Source organism: Protopterus annectens, chromosome 8.part0, assembly GCF_019279795.1.
Source record: "Protopterus annectens isolate FY-2018-M chromosome 8.part0, PAN1.0, whole genome shotgun sequence".
In the NCBI taxonomy this organism is placed as follows: Eukaryota; Metazoa; Chordata; order Ceratodontiformes; family Protopteridae; genus Protopterus; species Protopterus annectens.
The window spans coordinates 736,267,802-736,291,620 of record NC_056741.1 but is presented as its reverse complement, the minus strand read 5'-3'; the positions used below and the strand labels follow the sequence as shown (position 1 = coordinate 736,291,620).

The 23,819-nt window shown below is 43.9% G+C and overlaps 1 protein-coding gene across 2 annotated transcripts in view; it reads left to right on the top strand.

Annotated features, from left to right (window-relative positions):
* PRICKLE3 (prickle planar cell polarity protein 3) overlaps positions 1 to 23,819 on the top strand; it is a 1,188,758-nt gene that overhangs the window by 996,670 nt on the left and 168,269 nt on the right. The gene's annotated exons all lie outside the window — the stretch shown is intronic.

Sequence of the window (23,819 nt, the reverse complement as noted above, 5' to 3'; positions counted from 1 at the left end):
TTGGTAAATTCTGTGCCAACGTATGTGTGTCTGTGTCTGTGTGCGTGTAACCACTTACTGCCATGGATGTCATACCATTGGAAATGTCAGACTAGATGCTTGGGGTTCTCCAGCTGCTTATTCCCAAACTGCATGTATGATGTTTTCAGGTGGTGATCCTGTTACTCATAAATCTGCTGATGTTCTTCATGTTTCACTGTTGCAGTCATTACAATTGGGTTATCCTGCTGGCAGGCTACCCTCAGTCGGCCTGAATTCCAAAGTCTAGGTCCGGCGTCGGTCGCCGTCGCCTCTTCCCTGACGTCAGTGTGCCAGGGGTATAAAAGATACAGCTGATGCCATTTTCTTTAGTCTTTCTTGCTGCACGGTGCCCGAAGAAAAAGCAGTTCGCAAGTGCCGGTCGGCTGACTCCTGAGATTTTCGTGTTCGAATTTCAGATCCGAAGTCTTCACTAAAAGCTAAGTACCCCATTGGGGAAACTTTTTTCTTGCTCCAGACCGATGTCAGAAAAAGTTAATAATTGTATTTCTTGTGGGAAGCAAATACCTCATAAGGACTTTCATTCTTACTGTATTCCCTGCCTAGGCCCTGACCACGACGTTGCTAGTTGACGGTTTTGTGCTAGATTTAACCAACGCATTATTAAGCGTCGATACAATTTTGCATTTCACTATTTTGGCAGAAGATTTAACTATACAATGTCGTCGGATAGCCATCTGACTACCGGAATTCACAAGAAACGCAAAGAAAAGGACAGGCATCCAAGGTCCAAAACCGACGACGAGGCTTCTTTTAAGTCAGTCGCCGGTTCTCAGTGAGGCGCCTTCGCAACCCCTGATGACCGCTACTTTAGACTCGCTGGCCGCTACCGATGCCCACGTGGAGTCGACCAGGCCGCTGGAAGCTCAAGGTATTGGACCTTCGGAAACTATTCCCTAAGATGGGTCCAGAGCCGCTGAGCAGGCATTGGCTTCTGAGGGTGTTTGCAGACCTATTCATAATATGTTAAAACGACTTCAGCTTCAAAGGCAAAGACTAAAGCACCTTTAAAGACAAAGAAACAAGTACAACATCCTCATGGACAGGCATCCATGCCTAAAAAACAGATGCTTAAAATGGCCGAAGACCTAATTACTTTGATCAGGGGTTCCCATCCTCCTCCTGATAAGAGGCCTAGGCAAGAGACAGAATATGAATCTTCAGATCAGGTTTCCATTTCATCTGATTACTCTCATGATCAGGAATACTCTCTTCCTCCCTATGAGGATTCTGATGCTGAAGAATCTATCCCTTCAGCCTCTCCTCCTGAGGATTATTCTTTTGGGGAAACTTTACATACCATGAGGGAGCATTTCCACTGGGAGAGCCAAGATTATTCAGAATCTAAGAAAAGGCTCAGAGACTTCCTTTTACTACCACAACACAGGCCCCTAGCTATTCCACCTGTGTTAGACATTGTAGATGATGTATTTTCAGAGTCCAGTCTGACCCCTGACTCCTTACCTCCAGCTCCTGTTAAGCTGGACAGGTACTACAGGGATGTCCTTCAAGAATGCAACTGCAGTCCTGACATATGGGGGTTGTCCTGCCTCAGGCAGCCCCTCGGTCGGCCGGATTCCAAAGTCTGGGTCCGGTGTCGGCTGGTGTTGCCTCCTCCCCAACGTCACAGCGGCTGGAGTATAACGGCATCCGCCGACGCCATCTTCTTCAATCTTTCTTGCCGCGCAGTGCCCGAAGCAGAAGCAGTTCGCAAGTGCCGGTCAGTCAGCTCCTGTGTTTCAGTTACCGAAGTCATCTAAAAGCTAAGTACCCCGTTGGGGAACATTTTTTCTTGCCTCAGCCGATGTCAGAAAAAATTTAAAAAGTTAATAATTGTTTGTCTTGTGGTAAACAAATACCTCATAAGGACTTCCATTCTTACTGCCTCCCTTGCCTGGGCCCAGACAACGACGTCTCGGCCTGTGCTGCCTGTGCTTGCTTTAATAAGCGCACACTCAGGCGCCGGGCAGAATTTGCCAAAGACTTTTTTGGCGAATCTTTCGCGTATATCATGCCGTCGGAACAACCGACAACGCAAACTACCAAAAAACACAAGGACCGGGACCGACATCCTCGGCCCGCGTCTTCCACCGATACCACGCCTAAGCCCTCCGCGAGTGCATCGGTCCTTTCGGAAGTGGTAATTCCACCGCCCCAGGCCGACGACACCGCGTTAATGCTTTCTTTGGTCCCGGAGACCACAACGGTGCCGGTGGTTGATTTTCCACCAGAAACTGAAGCTCTAGATTTACCCGACACCATTTCTGTGGACAGGGTTACCCCTGCACGTGGGGCAGCTAGGCCTCCGGTATCCATGTACATCAAGGCCTTTGCGCGTGCCAAGGCTGCCAGCCAGGCCAAGGCCCATCCTAAACCTACTGTTCAGGGCCCCTCTTCTGATAGACAGATCATGACTCTTGCTGCAGATCTAATCTCTCTTATCAGGGGGTCTCAGCCGCACCCAGACAGAGGTTCTCAGCCGCCTGCAGATAAAAGGCTTAGAACTGAGCAGACAGACACCCTCTCTTCAGATGAAGCCTCTGGGGATTCAGAGCACTCAGATACTCAGGAAGAATCCTTCCAGGCCTATGAGGAAATGGATGCTGAGGATTCAATTCCCTCGGCCTCTCCTCCAGAGGATATTTCTTTTGGTGAAGTACTCCACTCCATGAGAGAACATTTTCAGTGGCAGGGTCAGGAATTTTCTGACTCCAGGAAAAGGCTACGTACCTTCCTTAAGCTACCCCAACACACAGGCCTTTAGCTATTCCTCCAGTGCTGGATGTCCTTGATGATGTATATTCAGACTCCAGTGCTTCGCCTGATTCTCTCCCCCCTGCTCCTGTCAAGCCTGGCAGATATTACAGGGTCCCTGAAACCCATAAGCATCTCTTTAAGGCCCACTCTGTGGATCTAGAAACTATTTCACAGGGCCCCAAGGCAGTGGCTACTTCCTCGGCCAAAAACCCTCTGCCCGCTGACAGGGAAGCTAGGTCCCTGGAGAGATGGGGCAAAAAAGTTTATACCTCTTCCACCCTTGCCATGAGGTCTCTCAACTGCCTTTTTCATATGTTTCAGTACCAGGATTACTTAATGGATGATTTGCAGAAACAGTTAGCCTCTCCTGAGCCTATAGATAGAAAGGCATTGCAGGATCTGGTTCATAACACTCAGCAGGTTAGCAATCATTTTCTTCAGTGTGGTTATGATGCATTGGAAGCTTCATGTAGGGCAGCCATGACAGGGGCCATCATTCGTAGACATGCTTGGTTGAAAGAACAGCCTCTGCCAGACCATGTTAAAGTTAAGCTCCTTGATGCACATCTGGAAAAACAGAAGCTTTTTGGTGCTAATGCACAGGATGTGTTGAAGTCTATTGAGGAAATGGCTAAATCAGTACAGACTGTCAAGGATTTCCTCCAGGTTCAGCCCCCCAGATTCAGCAGGAATTGGCCTTCAAAGAATTGGTCCTTTCCGGACTCAGACAAGTTACAAAGGGGAAAAAACAGGCGTGCTCAAGGTAGAGGGCAATACCGAGGCTCCTACAGGGGCCGCCAATGGCAACCACCAAATCAGAGAAGTGGCACAGGGAGTTCACCTGCACCACAGGGACAATCACAATGACTTGACTTTCACTCCGCCTACCAAGGCTCAAAGAGAAGCTCCTCTAGGTAGAAAATTATCCTTATTCTCAAAGAACTGGCACATTTTAACCAAGGACAAATGGATTCTGGACTAATAGACAGAGGTTACAGGTTCCACTTCCACACCTTACCAACGAGACAAGGCATGCCAAACCTGCCACAAAATCAAAGTGCAGAGGCTCTCTTACAAGTTTCAAAGCTGTTACAAATAAAAGCTATAGAAAAGGTTCCTCCTCAGGAACAAGGCCAGGGATTCTATTCAAGACTGTTCCTTGTTCCAAGAAAAGAAAAGCAATGGAGGCCTATACTGGACTTGTCCATTCTAAACACTTTTCTTGTTTTACCAAAATTAAAAATGCTGATGTTACAGCAACTCCTTCCCATGGTGGGCAAGGGGTCTTGGCTGGTTACTCTGGACCTCAAGGAGGCATACCTGCATGTCCCAATCAGACACAGCTGCAGAAGATACCTCAGATGTCTTGCAGGAACAGAGCATTATCAATTCTCAGCATTGCCATTTGGCTTATCTACTGCACCCAGAGTGTTCATGAAATGCCTGGCATCAGTAGTTGCACATTGCAGACTCCAAGAGATTCAAATATACCCTTACCTGGACGACTGCCTCATACAAGCAGACAGCAAACAAACCTTGGTAAAAAACTTGGACTATGTCATTCAGTTGCTACAAGCTTTGGGATACACAGTCAACATTCAAAAATCAAGACTACTGCCATCCCAAAAGATTACCTTTCTAGGAGCAAACCTGGACACACAATCACAAATGGCTTTCCTCACAGTGGAGAAACAACAGCATTTACCAGATTACTTCAAAAGCCTAGCAAAAGTTACCCAGCTGACCGCAAGGAAGATCCTGCAGGCCCTGGGTTTCATGGCATCTTGCATTCTTCTGATCCCTCTGGCAAGACTACACATGAGAAAGCTACAATGGTACCTAAAAAGCTTATGGTCTCAACACAGCCACAACCTAGAAGATGTAATACCACTCATCCCATGCCTGCAAAGGGAATTTTTGTGGTGGGCTCAAGCAAGCCATTTAAACCAAGGCATGCCTTTCAACAAGGTTCAAGCAAGTCAAACCATTACAACAGACGCCTCAGATCATGGATGGGGGGCACACATGGAGGACAGATGCATTCAAGGTCAATGGACTCCCACAGAAATGCCTCTGCACATAAATCAGAAGGAGATGTTGGCAGTGATACATGCAATAGAAGCCTTTGGAAAATCTCTTCAACAGGGCCATCTGCTAATAAGGACAGACAACACCACGGTCATGTGGTATATAAACAAACAAGGAGGCACTCACTCATACCCCCTCTGCAGACTAACAATGACTCTTTGGGAAAAAACCCTGAAACTGAACATTCATTTCCAATCCCAGTTTGTTCCGGGCAAGGACAATGTTCTGGCAGACAGGTTGAGCAGAGATTTCGTGGATCCACACGAATGGATGCTGCATCCACACATTTTCTCACAAATAACAACTGCATGGGGAAGACTGGACGTAGATCTCTTTGCTTCTCATCACAATCACCACCTGGACAGGTTCTGCTCAAGGACACACCATCCTCTAGCCTGGAGAACGGATGCTCTCTCCTTCAGCTGGAATGCCCTAAAAATCTATGCATTCCCTCCTCTACCACTACTCACCAAGGTGTTACTGAAGATCAAAGCAGAGCAACCAAAGGGAATATTGATAGCTCCAGATTGGCTGAGACAGCATTGGTATCCCTTGCTACTGAGCATAACTCAAACCAAACCATGGCCCTTGCCCCAATGGCCATTGCTCCTAACTCAACACAATTACAGGACTGTTCATCAAAACCTGCAAACATTACAACTGACAGCTTGGAGGGTTACATGACTTTGCCCCATGTACCTCTCTCTGAAAAGGTTCAGGAAATCTTGCTGGAAGCACACAGACATTCCACCAGAAAAACCTACTCGGCCAAATGGAAGAGATTCATCATCTGGAATGCCAACAAGGGACAGGATGCATCAGTAATGAGCATACCACAGATATTAGAATACTTGGCAGAAATGTTTCATAGTGGCCTCTCATATTCTTCCATTAAAATTCATGCTTCAGCAATTTCAGCAAATTACAACTGTGACCCACCTGCGTTTTCTCATCCCTTGCTAAGACAGTTTCTAAGAGGGATAAAGAATATCAAACCTCCCAGAAAACCACCAGTTCCTGCATGGGACCTCAACTACGTCTTGGAAAAATTAACTCTTCATCCTTTTGAACCAGCAGCATCTTCAGAAATGCAATTTCTCTCCTGGAAAACAGTCTTCCTGTTGGCAGTTACCTCAGCAAGAAGGGTCTCGGAGATACAGGCCCTCATGGCAGTACCTCCCTTTCTCATCTTTCATCAGGACAGAGTTTCTCTAAGGACCAATCCTTCATTCATGCCAAAAGTGATATCCAGGGTGTCTCTAAATCAAGCAATTCACCTGCCTACCTTCTTCCCCAATCCTCAAAATAAAGGGGAAAGGCTGCTGCATACTTTGGACATACACAGACAACTGCGCTACTACTTGGACAGAACAAAGACCACCAGGAAGTCTAACCAACTATTTGTAGCATATGCTGCCGGAGTGCAAGGAAAGGCAGTCTCCAAATAAACAATTTCAAAATGGATTGGACACTGCATCAGATTCTGTTACTCCTTCCATGGAAAGGGTGTGCCAGCCAATATTAGGCCACACTCAACCAGAGGTATAGCCACATCCACAGCTTTTCTAAGAGGAGTGGCTACAAAGGACATTCTAGAGGCTGCTACATGGAGCTCCATGCATACATTTACCAGACACTACAACCTGCTTTTATACTCCAGATCCTGAGCAGGCTTTGCATCTGCAGTCCTGCAGGGTCTTTTAGTTACACCATCCCTAGCATAGATCCTACCACCCCCAGCTTGGCTATGGTATTCAACCCATATGTCAGGACTGCAGTTGCATTCTTGAAGGACATAGTACAGTTTTTACCTACCATAAATGTAGATGTCAAATAGATATGCAACTGCAGTCAGGTTTTCCCTCCCTCCTACCCCACTGCTTTTTTCCCTTGGGTCCATTCCCCCTCTCCTTTTCAGCTGGGGTTATCTATTATGGTGTATCTGTTTATTACTGTTGTGTATGTCTGAAATTTTTTGCTTATACATTCACAAATTTAGCCTTCCTTGGAGGGCACCTGGCATCTGGGGCAAGAAACACTGAAGAAGATGGCGTCGGCGGATGCCTTTATACTTCAGCCGCTTTGACGTCGGGGAGGAGGCGACACCAGCCGACGCCGGACCCAGACTTTGGAATCCGGCCGACTGAGGGGCTGCCTGAGGCAGGACAACCCCCATATGTCAGGACTGCAGTTGCATATCTATCGGACATCTACATTTATGGTAGGTACAAAACTGTACTTTCCTGACTCTCATAAATTCCATTTCAAAAACCTTGCTGCTGACCCAGAAACTATCTCTCATTGTCCCAAGGGGTTCAAGGCTTCCACTGCAAAAAACCCTACTCCTACTGACAAGGATTCTAGGGCACTGGACAGATGGGGAAAACAGATTTACACTTCTGCTACCTTGGCTATAAGGGCTTTAAATTGTCAGTTTCATATGCTCAAATATCAGCAATATATTATGTCACTGCTTAAACAGAAACTATTGATAAATTCTGAATGTGCAGAAAACAAAGAAATGCCGGATTTATTGCATGCAGCTGAACAAGCTGGAAAGCATACTTTGCCATGTGGTTTTGATTCTCTGGAAGCCTCCTGCAGGGCCGCAGTTAGGAGGCATGCTTGGTTAAAGGAACAAAATCTACCTGATCATGTTAAGGCAAAATTATTAGATGCTCCATTACAGCATGATGCTTTGTTTGGTGTTAAAGCAGAAGAGGTGTTAAAGAAAATGGAGGACAAAGCTAAATCTATGCAAACAGTCAAGGATTTCTTACAGGTACAGCCACCAAGATTTAGCAGACACTGGCCTACAAAGAATTGGTTGTTTCCAGTGTCAGACAGGCCACAAAGGGGCAGATACAGATGCCCTAGAGGTAGCTCCCGGCCCCAAAGTTCATACAGGTCTAAACAATGGGGTGCTTCTACCTCCAAAACTGGAGAAGACAAATCACAGCCATATAGGAAACAGTCCCAATGACTCCCCCCTGCCTGCGCCAAGCACTTATATTCAGGCAGCACCTTTAGGGGGAAAACTAGCACTTTTTTCTCAAAATTGGCACATAATAACCCAGGACAAATGGGTCTTAAACATAGTGTCACAAGGCTACAAGTTTCACTTCCATACCCTGCCAAGGGCAAACGGTTGGCCAGACCTGCCAAAAAAGTCTCATCCCTCATGCACATGAGGGCCATTCAACAAGTACCAGAGCAAGAGCAGGGACAAGGATTCTATTCAAGACTGTTCTTGGTACCCAGAAAGGACAAAGCCTGGAGACAAATACTGGATCTATCTATTCTAAACACATATCTGGATATTCCAAAATTCAAAATGTTGACTCTACAGCAGCTTCTGCCCATGTTGGGAAAGAAGGCTTGGCTTGTGACTTTAGATCTAAAAGAGGCATACCTGCATGTCCCAATCAGACAAACATGCAGAAGATACATCAGAGTCAAAGCTGGCTCAATGCACTACCAATTCTCTGCATTGCCCTTTGGCTAATCTACTGCTCCCAGGGTCTTCACAAAGTGCCTGGCACCAGTAATTGCATTCTGCAGGCAAAGAGGAATACAAATATATCCTTACTTGGACGACTGCCTCATTCAAGTAGAGAACAAGGACATTCTATTACAGCATCTGACGTTTGTAAAGAGATTACTACCATGCCTAGGGTACACGGTCAACGAACAGAAATCAAAACTAATACCCTCTCAAGAGATAATATTCCTGGGTGCAAGCTTAAATACAACTGCCCAAATAGCTTATCTCATGCCAGACAAACAAAGGCAACTGACTACCTATTTCAAAATGTTGGCAACAAAGGCCCAGTTATCTGCAAGAACAGTTCTGCAGGCTTTGGGCTTCATGGCATCCTGCATTCTACTAATTCCATATACAAGACTGCATATGAGGAAACTTCATTGGTACCTAAAAAGTGTTTGGGCTCAACATTGCCACAGCCTGGAAACTCCTATGCTGGAAAATGGAAGAGATTTTGTGCTTGGAACCAGGCACAAGAAATTGACACAGCTGTACCAAATATTCCTCAGATTTTGCAATACTTGACTGAGATGCTGGACAAAGGCCTATCCTTTTCATCTATAAAAATTCACGCCTCTGCCATTTTGGCTCATTACAATACAGAGCCACCAATCTTTTCTCATCCTTTATTAAGGCAGTACCTCAGAGGGGCCAAAAATTTAAGGCTTCCAAGGAGATCACCAATACCTGTCTTAGAAAAACTCACCCTGCCTCCTTTTGAGCCAGCCGCTACAGCTGATATAAAGTTTTTATCTTGGAAAACAGCTCTGCTCCTAGCAATAACTTCTGCAAGATGAGTCTCAGAGCTACAGGCACTCATGGCTGTGGAACCTTTTATTATTTTTTATCCATACAGGGTTTCTCTGAGGACAAACCCGACATTTATACCTAAGGTAGTGTCCAGTGTGGCCCTTAACCAAACTATTCATCTGCCTACCTTTTATCCAAACCCACAGAATAAGGGGGAGAGAATTCTGCATTCTTTGGACATACACAGACAGCTACACTTCTATTTGAACAGAACCAAAGCTTTCAGAAAGACAGAGCAATTACTAGTGGCATATGCTGCAGGATCACAAGGAAAGGCTATCTCAAAGCAGACAATTTCAAAGTGGATAGGCCACTGCATTCCTTTCTGCTATTCACAACATGGCAAGCCAGTACCTAAGGGCATTGGGCCACATTCAACCAGAGCAGCAGCCACTTCAGCAGCCTTCCTCAGGGGAGTACCAACCAAAGATATTTTAGAGGCTGCTATTTGGAGTTCAGTGCAATGTGTGTGTGTGTGTGTGTGTGTGTGTGTGTGTGTGTGTGTGTGTGTGTGTGTGTGTGTGTGTGTGTGTGTGTGTGTGTGTGTCCACCAACAGCACATGGAAAAATGGTTTAAAATTTAATGAACAAATCTACAAGGGAAGTGAATTTAATACTTGCAAGCTGGTTTCCCTGATAAACATACCTTCACCAGTCCTGAACAAATACATGACAAAGTCTCATTTTTCTATCAAAAATCTAGTCATATTATTAATGTCATCAGCATCAAAATTTCTAACTGCAAATGAATTATAACTAAAAATAACATATATATACACAATGCAATTTACAACATATTATTCTAAAGCAAATTAATGTGGACATGTAATATTCATAATGCTTGCTAAACCTTAAATAACATAATGCCATATTAAGTTTTATACTTTTAATTAATATCTGTCATTTCATAAATGTCCATTATGGCCTGGTTGGAAGAGGGAGCCCATTAGGGCAATACAGAGCTGCTCCTTTCTATCACACCTTGTGAATAATTATCTAAAGCATTAGATCTAGGATCAAGCCTGTCTGTCTAATAAAGGTGAAGGCTGCTCCTGTGTGGTCAGATGAATGTTTAATTAGTACACACTGTCATTTTTTTTACATATAATCTCACTAAGATGTGCTGAAATGCATTCCTTAAAAGTACAGATTGTCTTACTAACATAAAAAAGAATTGCATGCGCATTCTACAAGATAGACAACCCAAGAGGTGTTACTTGTGACCAAGGATCTAATAGTAAATTAAATTATAATATTTTTAGTTGAAAAATTGGTGATCTGAAAAATGTAAATAAAAGTACATCTATCACAGGATTGAAAACCATGCAAATTAGTTATGTTTGGTCTAGATACCCTGAGGTCACTTTCCGATTTAAAAAGAACTGAAAAATTGTTCTACATTTTTTTTTATTGGTTAGCAAAACTGAGAAGTGTTTTTTAATGTTTTATTTAATATGTACAGAATTACTAGCATACTGTATGTGGCAACAAATCCTAGAGACTGTGATGCAGGATCGTCACCGGAACGATAGATCAGTAGTTCAATTCTTTACATTCTGGTCTCCCTGCTCTTTGGCTCTCAACTCAGATTTCAGATTATACCTTTAGTATTTGAACCTGTGGACAAGGTATTTAAATACCAAATCATAACCAATTTCTGGGACACAGATCCTTTTAAGGCTTATAAGTTGTCCTTCAGGAATGTTTGTAAGTATATGTGGGAAGTAGCAGCTTTTCAGTGGTAAAAAAAGTGTTTTTTTGAAAAGGGGTCCTTACTCATGTACTACCCTTAGCAATAACACTACCTCTGCTGCTACTCCCACCACTAGATATTAGGTAAGGAAAAACCCTTTACAGACAAACTGTGTCTCTAAGTCAATGGTCACTTTTTTGGTACCCATTGCAAAAGGATGCTGTTGTTTCCATCCAGGGGGGTTTATTTGTCATTTGGTTAGCCAGTGGGCCTCCATCAAAGTTTTGTGATATACTATAAGTCAATATGACTATTCAAAATATAAATATATATTGCTATAGGAGTTTATATATAGATAGACAGTTTGGTATAGCCAGGCAGCATATTTCATAAAATGAAATGCATTTGCCCAGAATGCATTGTAGCAGTCCCATTATGTATGACTGTTCTCTCTTCTGTGTAGTACTTCAAGCACTGTGAAACTTCAATTATGGTTTTAATTGCACTGTATCTTAATTGTGTCTTTCATTTATTCTGTCTGCTATAATCACATTGTAGCCTAGAGGGAATGCAGTTTACCATTGTAAAATATTTCTTTTACAGTTGTAGAATATAACTAACTATACACAGCAGCGGAACAACTACTTCACATGTTGCACCTAGTGCATCGTGGCTGTAAAAGGGGACCTTGTATGAATTCTGGACATGTTGCTCTTGTGGTTCTTGTAGGTGGCACTGCATTCATTCATTTTCTAATTGGAACTGGAGCCTATCTTGGTCCTCCTTGGGCACTAATTTAAAGATGTGATGATACAACAACAATTCAAGATTCTAGAAGCTAGGGAAACACAAGGAGAAGCTGGCAGCCATGGACTGACCCTCACATGATCTGGGCAAATGTATTCAATAACTAGAGATGCAGCTGGAATATGTTTTGAACCATCTTCAGTCAGCCTTCTTAAAAGGGGAAGCTGATGAACTGGAGAATATGGGATGCAGGGAGAAAATTCAGATACACAAGTTGTTTGAAAATGTGGAAGGTGAGGACAAGATTTCTTTTTTATTTATTTATTTATTTTTTACAAGACCTGATGCCAGTGTTCCTTGCAAAAAGGATTTGGAGATGTACAAATTGAATGAGCACATGTTGAGGCGCAAGCCACTGTTGCAGAAAACTAAACCTTGCTCCCTGATGGTCTGTTTCTACTTTGTCAGGCAGACGGGAGCTGTAATGCATACAGTATCGAAGGTGGGGGCCACAATTCTGTAATGGGGTACAATAATGATTACTGACAGAGTCCATCTCTGCATAACAAGAGGATCAAAGATGGAATTAGATGCATGCATAAGCGAAGGACTGTTATCGGAAATGAGTGGATTTTAGATTATGGAGAGTTAACATGGTAGCTTTTTGTCTCTGACTTGATCTCTAATTTAAGGAATGAGGTAAAGAATATTAACGTCAGTGAAAATCCGTCTCCAGTGATCTCTTGGAATGTGTTTAAGGGCCATGTACATTTATACCTCAAGCTGCTAATGAAGAGGGAAGTAAAAAAGTGGTGAAAGCAGTGCTGAGGAGAGAAAGGCTAGGCTGAGAATCCCTAATGAATGTTATAAGAGATGTTAAGGGAAAGAACAGGAGTAAGGAAGGTTACAGTAGGAAGTACAAAAACATCGTCAAAGAAGCTGAGATCTACCTGCAGAGATTAAGGTGACATTATGCCTCATTATCTGCTAGAGTGGTTAAGGATGTGGCAATAACTCTTAGAATTGGGAATTGTTATGGCTAGGCCTGTATAGGCCCTAGGGCCGATAGCCTGGTATCAACCTATGAACCTTTGAATTAATCAGGACAGCCATGCTGTGTCTTATATGAAAATGTTTCAGGACAGCAAGTGAGCAATAAGAAGGGCAACTTGCATGACATGCAGGCATATCCAGAAGATCTGTATAGAGCTCCAGAAGATCTGTATAGTGCTCCAGAAGATCTGTATAGTGCTCCAGAAGATCTGTATAGTGCTCCAGAAGATCTGTATAGTGCTCTAGAAGATCTGTATAGAGCTCCAGAAGATCTGTATAGTGATCCAGAAGATCTATATAGTGCTCTAGAAGATCTGTATAGTGCTCCAGAAGATCTGTATAGTGCTCTATAAGATCTGTATAGTGCTCCAGAAGATCTGTATAGTGCTCTAGAAGCTCTGTATAGTGCTCTAGAAGATCTGTATAGTGCTCCGGAAGATCTGTATAGTGCTGTAGAAGATCTGTATAGTGCTCCAGAAGCTCTGTATAGTGCTCTAGAAGATCTGTATAGTGCTCCAGAAGATCTGTATAGTGCTCCAGAAGAAAGAAAGGCTGATAAAGCCCACAGGATTTCAGACTTTTTAAGCTTACTATCCTTTACAGATAGGAAAGGAATTTTTTTATGAAACGCACATGTAGGGAAGAAATTGCATCTAAATGTCGGATTAAATAGTCCTTCTAATAGCATGCATAAATATATGGGCAGGTAATGGTGGATTGTTTTGAAAGTTCACTGGGTTACTGACAGTGGAGGACAGATTTCCCTTTTTGGAAATCATTGGCATGTATAGGTTCATAGTAGGTTACTAGGCTAATGGCCCTAGGGCCTGTACAAGCCTAGCCATGTAAAAATCCAAGCACCCTTTTCGACCATATTTAGATGGTCGTTATTAGCAGAGCAATTCTGTGATCAGCACCGACTGCCTCTGTCCATGAGTGACATAGGTGCCATCCCCAGGATGAATTTACAATCACCCATCAGTTGTCAAGGTTGGACTTGAACTGGATCATTGAGGAGCTCTGTTTCATTTGGAGTGGGAGCCTATTCCAGAGGAGCGGTAATCACTGGGCGATGTATCTGTCTCTCCAGCATGTTCTGTTAATGTCACAGGCTTGGTTGAGATCCCTGGAGTGAGTTATTTTTGTCCCATTTGATATGTGGATGTGCAGGATTTCCATAAGGGCAGGGTCAGAGACTCCTCTGTAAGCCAGGCACATGTCACCTCTCAGCAGCGTGTATGATATAGAGTACAGTGACTTGGCTTTCGGTCTTTCCATGTATGTCATCTTTTGGAGGCCCTGAATTCTCTTGGTAAGAAACCTCCATGGTCTCACCAGTTGCTGCAGGTGTCTGGTGAGGTACATACAGAAGGAACTATTGTACTCAGCTAGTGCTCTGATAAGGGTCAAGTACCATACCTCTTAACCAAGAAATCTGTACAGTGCCATAAATAAAAGTGGAACAAAGGCTCAAAAATAGGGACAATTTTTAAATATTGCTCTTTCAAACAAAGAAAGTTGATAGAATAAAAGGTTGTGCATTACCATGAATTTTCTGAAGAGCATGAAGTCTAAAACTCAAATGTCTATCATTATTTTCAAACTTCAGTATTTAATGATTTGCCACTAATTTGCCAGAAAACCACAATTTTATGATAAATGGACCAAAAATATAAGGCAAAAATCTGGGCAGTCTGTATGTCAAGTACAGTGGAGCCTATAACCTTCCTGGGATGAGATGTTCTTATTTATGAGATGCGCAATGTAGAATGCTTTTTTTACCACTATGGACACATGGTAATCGACTTTTAAATTGCTATCAACCTGTGTTCCCAAGTCTCACACCACTGAGTGTGAGCTTAAAGGGGTGCTATCTAAATCATAATTAGCAGGGGCTACTTCTTTGCCAAAGGGGATAATAAGGCATTTTTTTGCATTAAGTTTAGTCTGTGAGTTTGGCACCAGTCATTCATCTGTGTCATCCCTATCTGTAATATGTTAACGTCATTGGGGGACTCTATGATTGCGCCCAGTTAACAGTCATCTGCAAACTTGGTAATCCACAGGTAATCTACTGACTTCAGAGAAATAGATTCAAAACAGTAGAGGGCCCAGCACAGATCCTTGCAGTACCCCACTGGTAACTGGTCTGCTGGTGGAGGTGGACTCCCCAACTTTGACAGTGTGTGTTCTGTCGGTGAGCCAGTTGGCTACCCATCTAGTAATGCATGGGTTAATCCCAGCTAGTAGAGTTTCTAGGATACCTGAATGAGGGACTGTGTCAATAGCCTTGGCTAAATCTAGATAGGTGGTGTGGTACTGTTTTGCCCAATCCAGGGCTTTGGTGACATTCTCAAAGAAGTCCACCAAGCTTAATAAGCAAGATCTACCATTGGCAAAGCCAAACTGGGTCAGGTCAAGAGTTTGAAGGTTGCCAATGTCCTTGTGGATAAGGTCCATGATGATTCTTTCCATGGCCTTGCAGATAAGGCTTGTAAGACTTATGGGTCGATAGTTTCAAGGGTCAGCTGATGGACCCCCGTTGTGCAAGGGGATTACTGTTGCTGTTTTCCACACTGCCCAGACAAAGCCAGTTCTCAGGCTGTGGCTGAAGACAGTGCTGAGTGCTTCTGCTAAGTCTTGTTTTAGATTGTTTAGTAAGTAGCCTGAGATGTTATTTGGTCCCATACAGGCTGTGTTTTTGGCCTTGGAGAGTGCTTGCATGGCCCATTCTTTGGAGATACTCAGTTGAAGACTGGAGTCTGGAATGCTTTGGGATATGTCAGGTGGGGGCAGGGGGGTGAAGTTTTTGCCACATCTGTTGGCTAGCAGGTTCCTCAGGTTCAGTGTGAGTGGTACCATCCACTATAAGTTCAGCACACAACTGGGAACTCCCTCTTAGGTTTTGGGCATAGCTAAAGAATGCCTTTAATTGTCTTTAGCTAGGAATACTAATTTAGACTCATAGCTGGCCTCAGAGGCCTTAACAAAGATATCTGATTTGCTTTTTCAAGCTGTGGAGGGTATTCTTCCTCTGTTGAGTTAGTTCCCTCCTGTTCCTGGATATAAATTTCTTTCTTTTGTTGTATAAATACTTACAGTACACCAGGGTGGCTTTTTTTTTTTTTTTTGGGAAGACCTAGTTTTGTTCCTGTTGGGTACAGCTGAGTCAATGTATTTGTTTAGGTGGCTGTATGTGGCAATTGTGTATTCCTCTGCATAGGAGACATCGCTGTCTGTGTTAGCAGCAGCTTTGAAACTTTTTAGACCGTCGCTTAGTAGGTAGCTTGCTTTGGAGAAAATTTTCAGTTTTTTTACTCCTGTGGGGGTGCCAGGTTTCATCTTTACTTCAAACGAGACAGATTTATGGTCTGACCTTACCAGGGAGGGTAGCACACATGGGGTAATGCAGTGACCGCCCCCCCCCCCATGTTTGTGAACACTAGGTTCAGGACATTTGAGCCCTTTGTGGGGGTGTGGACCAACTGTTCCAGGGCATTTGAATTAACAAAGTCCGGGAACCACATAGCAGTCATGTTTGTGCTCATGTAAGTCGCCCAATCGATGGAAGAATAGTTAAAATCTCCCATGGCCAAGGTGTTTGGCTGTATGCTGAGTGACTCTAGCAAGTCCAGGTAGGCAGTGTGCTTGTCCCTGTTCATGGTGGGGGGGACCTGTAGCTAGCGATGATGTGGAAGGGTATTTTTCCTATAGTTAATTGGACCCGGAGTAGCTCAAAAGAGTTGTACTGTTTCACCAGTCTTGAGGTGTATTCGGATTTAATGAAGATGGATACACCTCCACTTTTGGTTCTTTCATGCTCGTTGTGGGGTCTGAATATGTGAAAGGCATTGTAGCCTTGTACGGCTGGGGTGCAGTAGGTGAGGAGTGTTTCCAGGGAGTACAGTTTACTGTTTAAGCTCCTAGCATTAAGCAGCATGATCCTGAGTTTGTCTTTATTGGATTTCTTTGTGTCAGAAGTTTTGTTGTTTGGACATTGCCTAAAAAGGGACTATGGTGGAGGCAAGCATCATTGCCAATATCAGAAAGCCTTGAGGAGACAAGCCTTGAGGAGCCAGGTGAAGGCCATCTCTGGCAAAGCAGCGTGGACTGTCGACCATGTCTTCCCAGGCAGACAGATATTAGACCCCCTGGAGTTGACTGTAGAAGCTAAGCCAGTTATTGAAATCAATAATTTTTTGATTGTATTGTGGCATCACCCTCAGTGAAGGTAGAATGCTGTCTTAGGGCTAGGGACATACCTGCCTGGGACACACGATCTGAGAGTTCAGTCATGTCTCTCTTCATATAGTCCTGAGACATACTTCTCAAATTATTCACACCAATAATGTAGCTATGACAGAGTCATAATGATAATTGTTGCTAAGCAACTTGAGTATGTGCGTGATTTGATGGATCCTGGCACCTGACAGGCAGCTGACCGTGACCTTCTCCTTGTTCATCCTGGTGAGGGGATATCTGTGTGTCTCACTATTGAGTCACCTATAACCAGAGCATTTCATTTTAAGGTGTTTTGCCTTAGAGGCTTGATTGCTGAGACATTGATATGTGTGTTGTTAGGTGCGGTGGGGGATTCTGTTTGTGTAGCCATAATGTGTATGTTGTTTGTGCTTTGGAGGTCTCTGGTCTTTTTGTAGGCTGTGTTAGTGAGCACCTCCACATATGTGGCTTTATGTGTCATCTTGTGTGAGAGGGAAGGTGTGTGTGCTGACAAACCTGTTGTATGTTTTGTTTGTTATGTGACAGGAGTGATTTTAATTTCATGGCATAGTTACATCTCTTACATACTGTATTTGTTTGCTTTAGGAGCAAGTGGATGTTCATCGTGTTTCACTGTTGCAGTCATTACTCTTGGGTTATCCTGCTGGCAGGCTACTCTCATTCGGCCAGAATTCCAAAGTCTAGGTCCGGCGTCAGTTGCTGTCGCCTCCTCCCTGACGTCAGTGCGCCAGGGGTATAAAAGATGCAGCCAACGCCATTTTCTTCAGTCTTTCTTGCCGCGTGGTGCCCGAAGCAAAAGCAGTTCGCAAGTGCTGGTCGGCCGACTCCTGAGATTTTCAAATCCGAATTTCAGAACCAAAGTCTTCATTAAAGCTAAGTACCCTGTTGGGGAAACTTTTTTCTTGCTCCAGACCGATGTCAGAAAAAGTTAACAATTGTATTTCTTGTGGGAAGCAAATACCTCATAAGGATTTTCACTCTTACTGTATTCCTTGCCTAGGCCCTGATCACAGTGTTGATAGCTGTCAATTTTGTGCTAGATTTAACCAATGCACTATTAAGCTTCGATTCGATTTTGCATTTCATTACTTTGGCCGAAGATTTAATTATATAACGCCATCGGACCAGCTGACAACCGGAGTTTACATAAAACGCAAGGACAAGGTAAAGGATAGGCATCCGAGGTCCAAAACGATGAGGCCTCTGCTAGGCCACTTGCCGGTTCTCAGTGAGGCACTTTTGCAGCCCCTGGCACCCGCTACCTCAGAGCCACAGGCCGCTTCCGACTCCCACGTGGAGCCGACTGGGCTTCTGGATACTCAAGGTATTGGACACTCGGAAATCATTCCCTCAGATGGGTCCGGAGCCTTTGAGCAGACATCGGCTTCTGAGGGTGTCTTCAGACCTACACAACTATATATTAAGCCATCTTCAGCTTCAAAGACAAAGACAAAGCAGCTCTAAAGACAAAGAAACAAGTACAGCATTCTCCTACTCAGACTTCCATGCCTAAAAAACATATGCTCAAAATGGCCGAAGACCTAATTACTTTGATCAGGGGTTCCCATCCCCCTCCTGATAAGAGGCCTAGGCAAGAGACAGAGTATGATTCTTCTGATCAAGTTTCTATTTCCTCTGATTCCTCTTCTGAACAGGATTACTCCATGCTTCTGTATGAGGATTCTGATGCTGAAGAATCCATTCCTTCAGCCTCTCCTCCTGAGGATTATTCTTTTGGGGAAACCCTGCATACCATGAGGGAGCATTTCCACTGGGAGAGCCAAGATTATTCTGAATCTAAGAAAAGGCTCAGAGACTTTCTACTACTTTCCCAGCACAGACCCCTTGCTATTCCACCTGTTCTCGACATTGTAGATGATGTATTTTCAGAGTCCGGCCTGTCCCCTGACTCTTTACCCCCTGCACCTGCTAAGCCAGACAGATACTACAGGGTCCCGGATTCTCATAAATTCCTATATAAAAACCCCTCTGCTGACCCAGAAACTATATCTCAGGGTCCCAAAGGGGTTAAAGCTTCCACTTCAAAAAACTCTGTCCCCTCTGATAGGGATTCTAGGGCTCTAGACAGATGGGGGAAAAAAGTCTACACTTCTGCTACCCTGGCTGTAAGGGCTTTAAATTGTCAGTTTCATATGCTTAAATATCAGCAATATTTAATATCACTGCTTAAACAGAAATTGTTGACAAATACTGAATGTACAGAGAACAAAGAATTGCAGGATTTATTGCATGCAGCTGAACAAGTGGGAAAGCAAACTTTGCAATGTGGTTATGGTTCACTGGAGGCCTCTTGCAGGGCCGCTGTTACAGGTTCTGTTATTAGAAGGCATGCTTGGTTAAAGGAACAGAATCTGCCTGATCATGTTAAAGCAAAATTATTAGATGCACCATTACAGCATGATACTTTGTTTGGTACTAAAGCAGAAGAGATGTTGAAAAAAATGGAGGATAAAGCAAAATCCATGCAGACAGTCAAGGATTTTTTACAGGTACAGCCACCCAGGTTTAGCAAGAACTGGCCTTCTAAAAATTGGTCCTTTCCAGTGTCAGACAGACCACAAAGAGGCAGATACAGGCGTCCCAGAGGCAGATCTCAGCCCCAAGGCTCATACAGGCCTAAACAATGGGGTGCTCCTACCTCCAAAAGCAGAGAAGACAAATCACAGCCTTACAGGAAATAGTCCCAATGACTTTCCTCTACCAGATCCAAACACTTTTCTTTTGGCAGCCCCCTTAGGGGGAAAACTAGCACTTTTTTTATCAAATTGGCAAATGGTTACCCAAGACAAATGGGTCCTGAACATAGTGTCCCAAGGCTACAGGTTCCATTTTCACACTCTACCAAGGTCAAAAGGTATGTCAGACCTGCCACACAATCAGTGGGCAGAGGCACAAAAACAAATTACAGCCCTCATGGACATGAGGGCCATTCAGCAAGTACCACAACAAGAGCAGGGGCAAGGACTTTACCCCAGACCTTTCCTAGTACCCAGAAAGGACAAAACCTGGAGACCAATACTGGACCTGTCTATACTAAATACGTTTCTGGAAGTTCCAAAATTCAAGATGTTAACTCTACAGCAGCTACTGCCCATGCTGGGCAAGAAGGCTTGGCTCGTAACTTTGGACCTAAAAGAGGCATACCTGCATGTCCCACTCAGACAGTCTTGCAGAAGATACCGCAGATTCATAGCTGGCTCAATGCATTACCAATTCTCTGCATTGCCCTTTGGCTTATCTACTGCTCCCAGGGTCTTCACAAAATGCCTGGCACCAGTAATTGCGTTTTGTAGACAAAAAGGAATTCAAATATATCCGTACTTGGATGACTGCCTAATTCAAGCACAGAACAAAGACATTCTTCTAAAGCATCTGGCGTTTGTAAAAAGATTACTAATTGGCCTAGGGTACACAGTAAACGAGAAGAATTCAAAACTAGTGCCCTCTCAAGAGATAATATTCCTGGGTGCAAGCTTAAATACAACTGCCCAGATGGCTTATCTCACGCCAGACAAACAAAAGCAACTGACTACTTACTTCAAGAAATTGGCAACAAAAACCCACTTATCTGCAAGGAAAATCCTGCAGGCCTTTGGTTTCATGACATCCTGCATTCTACTAATTCCATATGCCAGACTGCATATGAGGAAACTACAATGGTATCTAAAAAGTGTTTGGACTCAGCATTGCCACAACCTGGAGACAGTAATTGCACTCATTCCCTGCCTGCAACAGGAGTTTTGATGGTGGGCAGAAGCGTGTCACCACAACAAGGGTCTGCCATTCAGTTTACCCACAGCCAGGCAGACACTGACAATGGATGCATCAGATTATACCTGGGGGGCCCATATGGCAGGAAAATGTATTCAGAGCACATGGCCCGCAAACCAGCTGCATCTTCACATCAATCAAAAACAGATGCTAGCTGTTCAAAATGCCCTGACAGCTTTCAAAGACCTGCTTCACCCAGGACAGTTACTGATAAAGACATACAACACTACGGTCATGTGGTACATAAACAAACAGGGAGGTACACATTCCTACCCCCTCTGCAGACAAGCAATGACCTTATGGGACACAGCATTGGCTTTTCAAGTTCACCTGCAAGCACAATTCCTGCCAGGAAAAACAAATACTCTGGCAGACGAACTAAGCAGAAACCTCATGGATCCCCATGAATGGAAACTGGATCCACAAGTCTTCAGCATGATAATAAGGAAATGGGGATGCCCAGACATAGATCTATTTGCCTCCCCTCACAACTGCCAATTGCAGAGATATTTTGCACAAGGATTTACCACAAGCAAGCATGGAAAGTGGATGCCCTATCCTTCAGCTGGAAAAATCTAACAGTATATTCTTTTTCCCCACTGTCTCTCCTTCCCAGGGTACTCCTAAAGGTCAGACAAGAGAAGCCAAAAATTATACTGATTGCACCAGATTGGTGGCCACGCCAGCACTGGTACCCAATCCTAAACAGCTTGTCTCAAGGTCCAGCATGGATATTGCCTCATACCTCTCACTTGCTGACCCAACAAAACAATCAGATCCTGCACAGCCAACTCAGGAACTTAAATCTGGCAGCATGGCAGATAATGTAGCCATTCAGAACACTCCTCTTTCAAAAGCTGTTATGGATGTTATCTTGGAGGCCAGGAGGCCCAGTACCAGAAAATCTTATGCAGAAAAATGGAAGAGATTCTGTGCTTGGAATCAGGAACAAGGCATTGACGTGTGTACCAAATATCCCTCAGATTTTACAATACCTAACTGAGATGCTGAACAAAGGCCTTTCTTTCTCATCAATTAAGATTCATACCTCTGCCATTTCAGCCCACTACAATACTGAACCATCTATCTTTTCTCATCCTTTAATAAGGCAGTACCTCAGAGGGGCCAAAAACATTAGGCCGAACACCAGTTCCGGCCTGGGACCTCAATTATGTTTTGGAAAAACTCACACTGCCTCCTTTCGAGCCAGCATCAACAGCAGATATAAAATTCTTATCCTGGAAAACAGCTCTGCTCCTAGCTATAACCTCTGCAAGGCAAGTCTCAGAGTTACGAGCACTAAAGGCTGTGAAGCCTTTCATCATTTTTCATCCAGACAGGGCTTCTCTGAGGACAAACCCTACATTTATGCCCAAGGTGGTGTCCAGTGTGGCCCTCAACCAAACCAATCACTTGCCTACCTTTTATCCAAATCCACAGAACAAGGGTGAGAAAATTCTGCATTCTTTGGGCATACACAGGCAGTTATGCTTCTATTTGGACAGAACTAAAGCTTTCAGAAAGACTGAGCAACTTTTAGTGTCATATGCTGCAGGATCCCAAGGAAAGGCCATCTCAAAACAGACTATTTATAAATGGATAGGCCATTGCATCCACTTCTGCTATTTTCAACATGGCAAATCAGTGCCTAAGGGCATTAGGCCTCATTCCACCAGAGCAGCAGCCACTTCAGCAGCCTTCCTCAGAGGAGTACCAACCAAAGATATCTTAGAGGCTGCAACTTGGAGTTCAGTGCACACCTTCACAAAGCACTACCACTTACCTCTTTACTCTAAGTCCAGAGCAGGCTTTGCCATTGCAGTTCTGCATGGCCACATAGCCTCTCTTAATCCTATTTAGCCCAGCCACCCATCCTCAGCTTTGGGATTCAACCCAAGAGTAATGACTGCAACAGTGAAACACAATGAACATAGTACAGTTGTGTACCTACCATAAATGTAGATGTTTGAGTGTATTCACTGTTGCAGTCCAGGTTACCCACCCTCCATCCCCCTTTTCTTTGCTGGGACTTATCTGCACTTCTCTATCCTACATAACCTATTTGGTGTATTTGCTTGTAGATAAAGGGAATGTTATTTTTGTGCATGCATTTTTATTGGCATATTTTTCAGCCTACCAATTTGGGGACACCTGACATCTGGGGCAAGAAAAACTGAAGAAAATGGCGTTGGCTGCATCTTTTATACCCCTGGCGCACTGATGTCAGGGAGGAGGCGACAGCAACCAATGCTGGACCTAGACTTTGGAATTTTGGCCAACTGAGGGTAGCCTGCCAGCAGGATAACCCAAGAGTAATGACTGCAGCAGTGAATACACTCAAACATCTACATTTATGGTAGGTACACAACTGTACTTTGTCAGTATACATGAGGCAATTGCTACATTGCCTCAAGATGCCCATGTCAATCAGGTTGGTGGAGAAATGGCGGGAAACTGTCTGTCCATTACGGCAGGTATATATTGTAGTGGGGATATGCTAGATGAACCAGGATTTGCTTGTGAGATGAACAAGGAGAGTTATTCTGTGGAAGGCTAAGGGTGAAAGACTGCATCAGTGCCTCAGAATGCATGCACAGGTGAGATGCTCTCAGGGTAGCAATGTGCAGCTGCATTGTGCACAGAGAGACAGTGGAGGAGGGCCCTCTAGCAGCTATCAAGAGAAAATTGTTTCTAAGCATTTACATCTGTACATGGCAGCACTAAACCCTTGTCCTGCTTAAATACAAGCAAAGTTAAACAGTTTTAATACAAACTAGCCAACCCAAGAGAACCCAACACTGAACCTTATTCCAGCAATCTCTGACTCAGTTCAGTCCTAAGCTGCACTCTTCTGCCTCAAGGGTGCAGGAGGCCTTCTTAATGCAGGATGGCTGGTTTTAGTGCTCAGTTTATGCCAAACAGCCAAGATTCAGCAGATCTGAATCTAGCCTATGCTATGAAGTACTGAAGTTCTAGGATTTCAAAGTCCTGAAAAAATAGTCAAAGCAAAAACAACAGCAAAAAATGAAACGACAGTTAGGCAAAATACAGGTA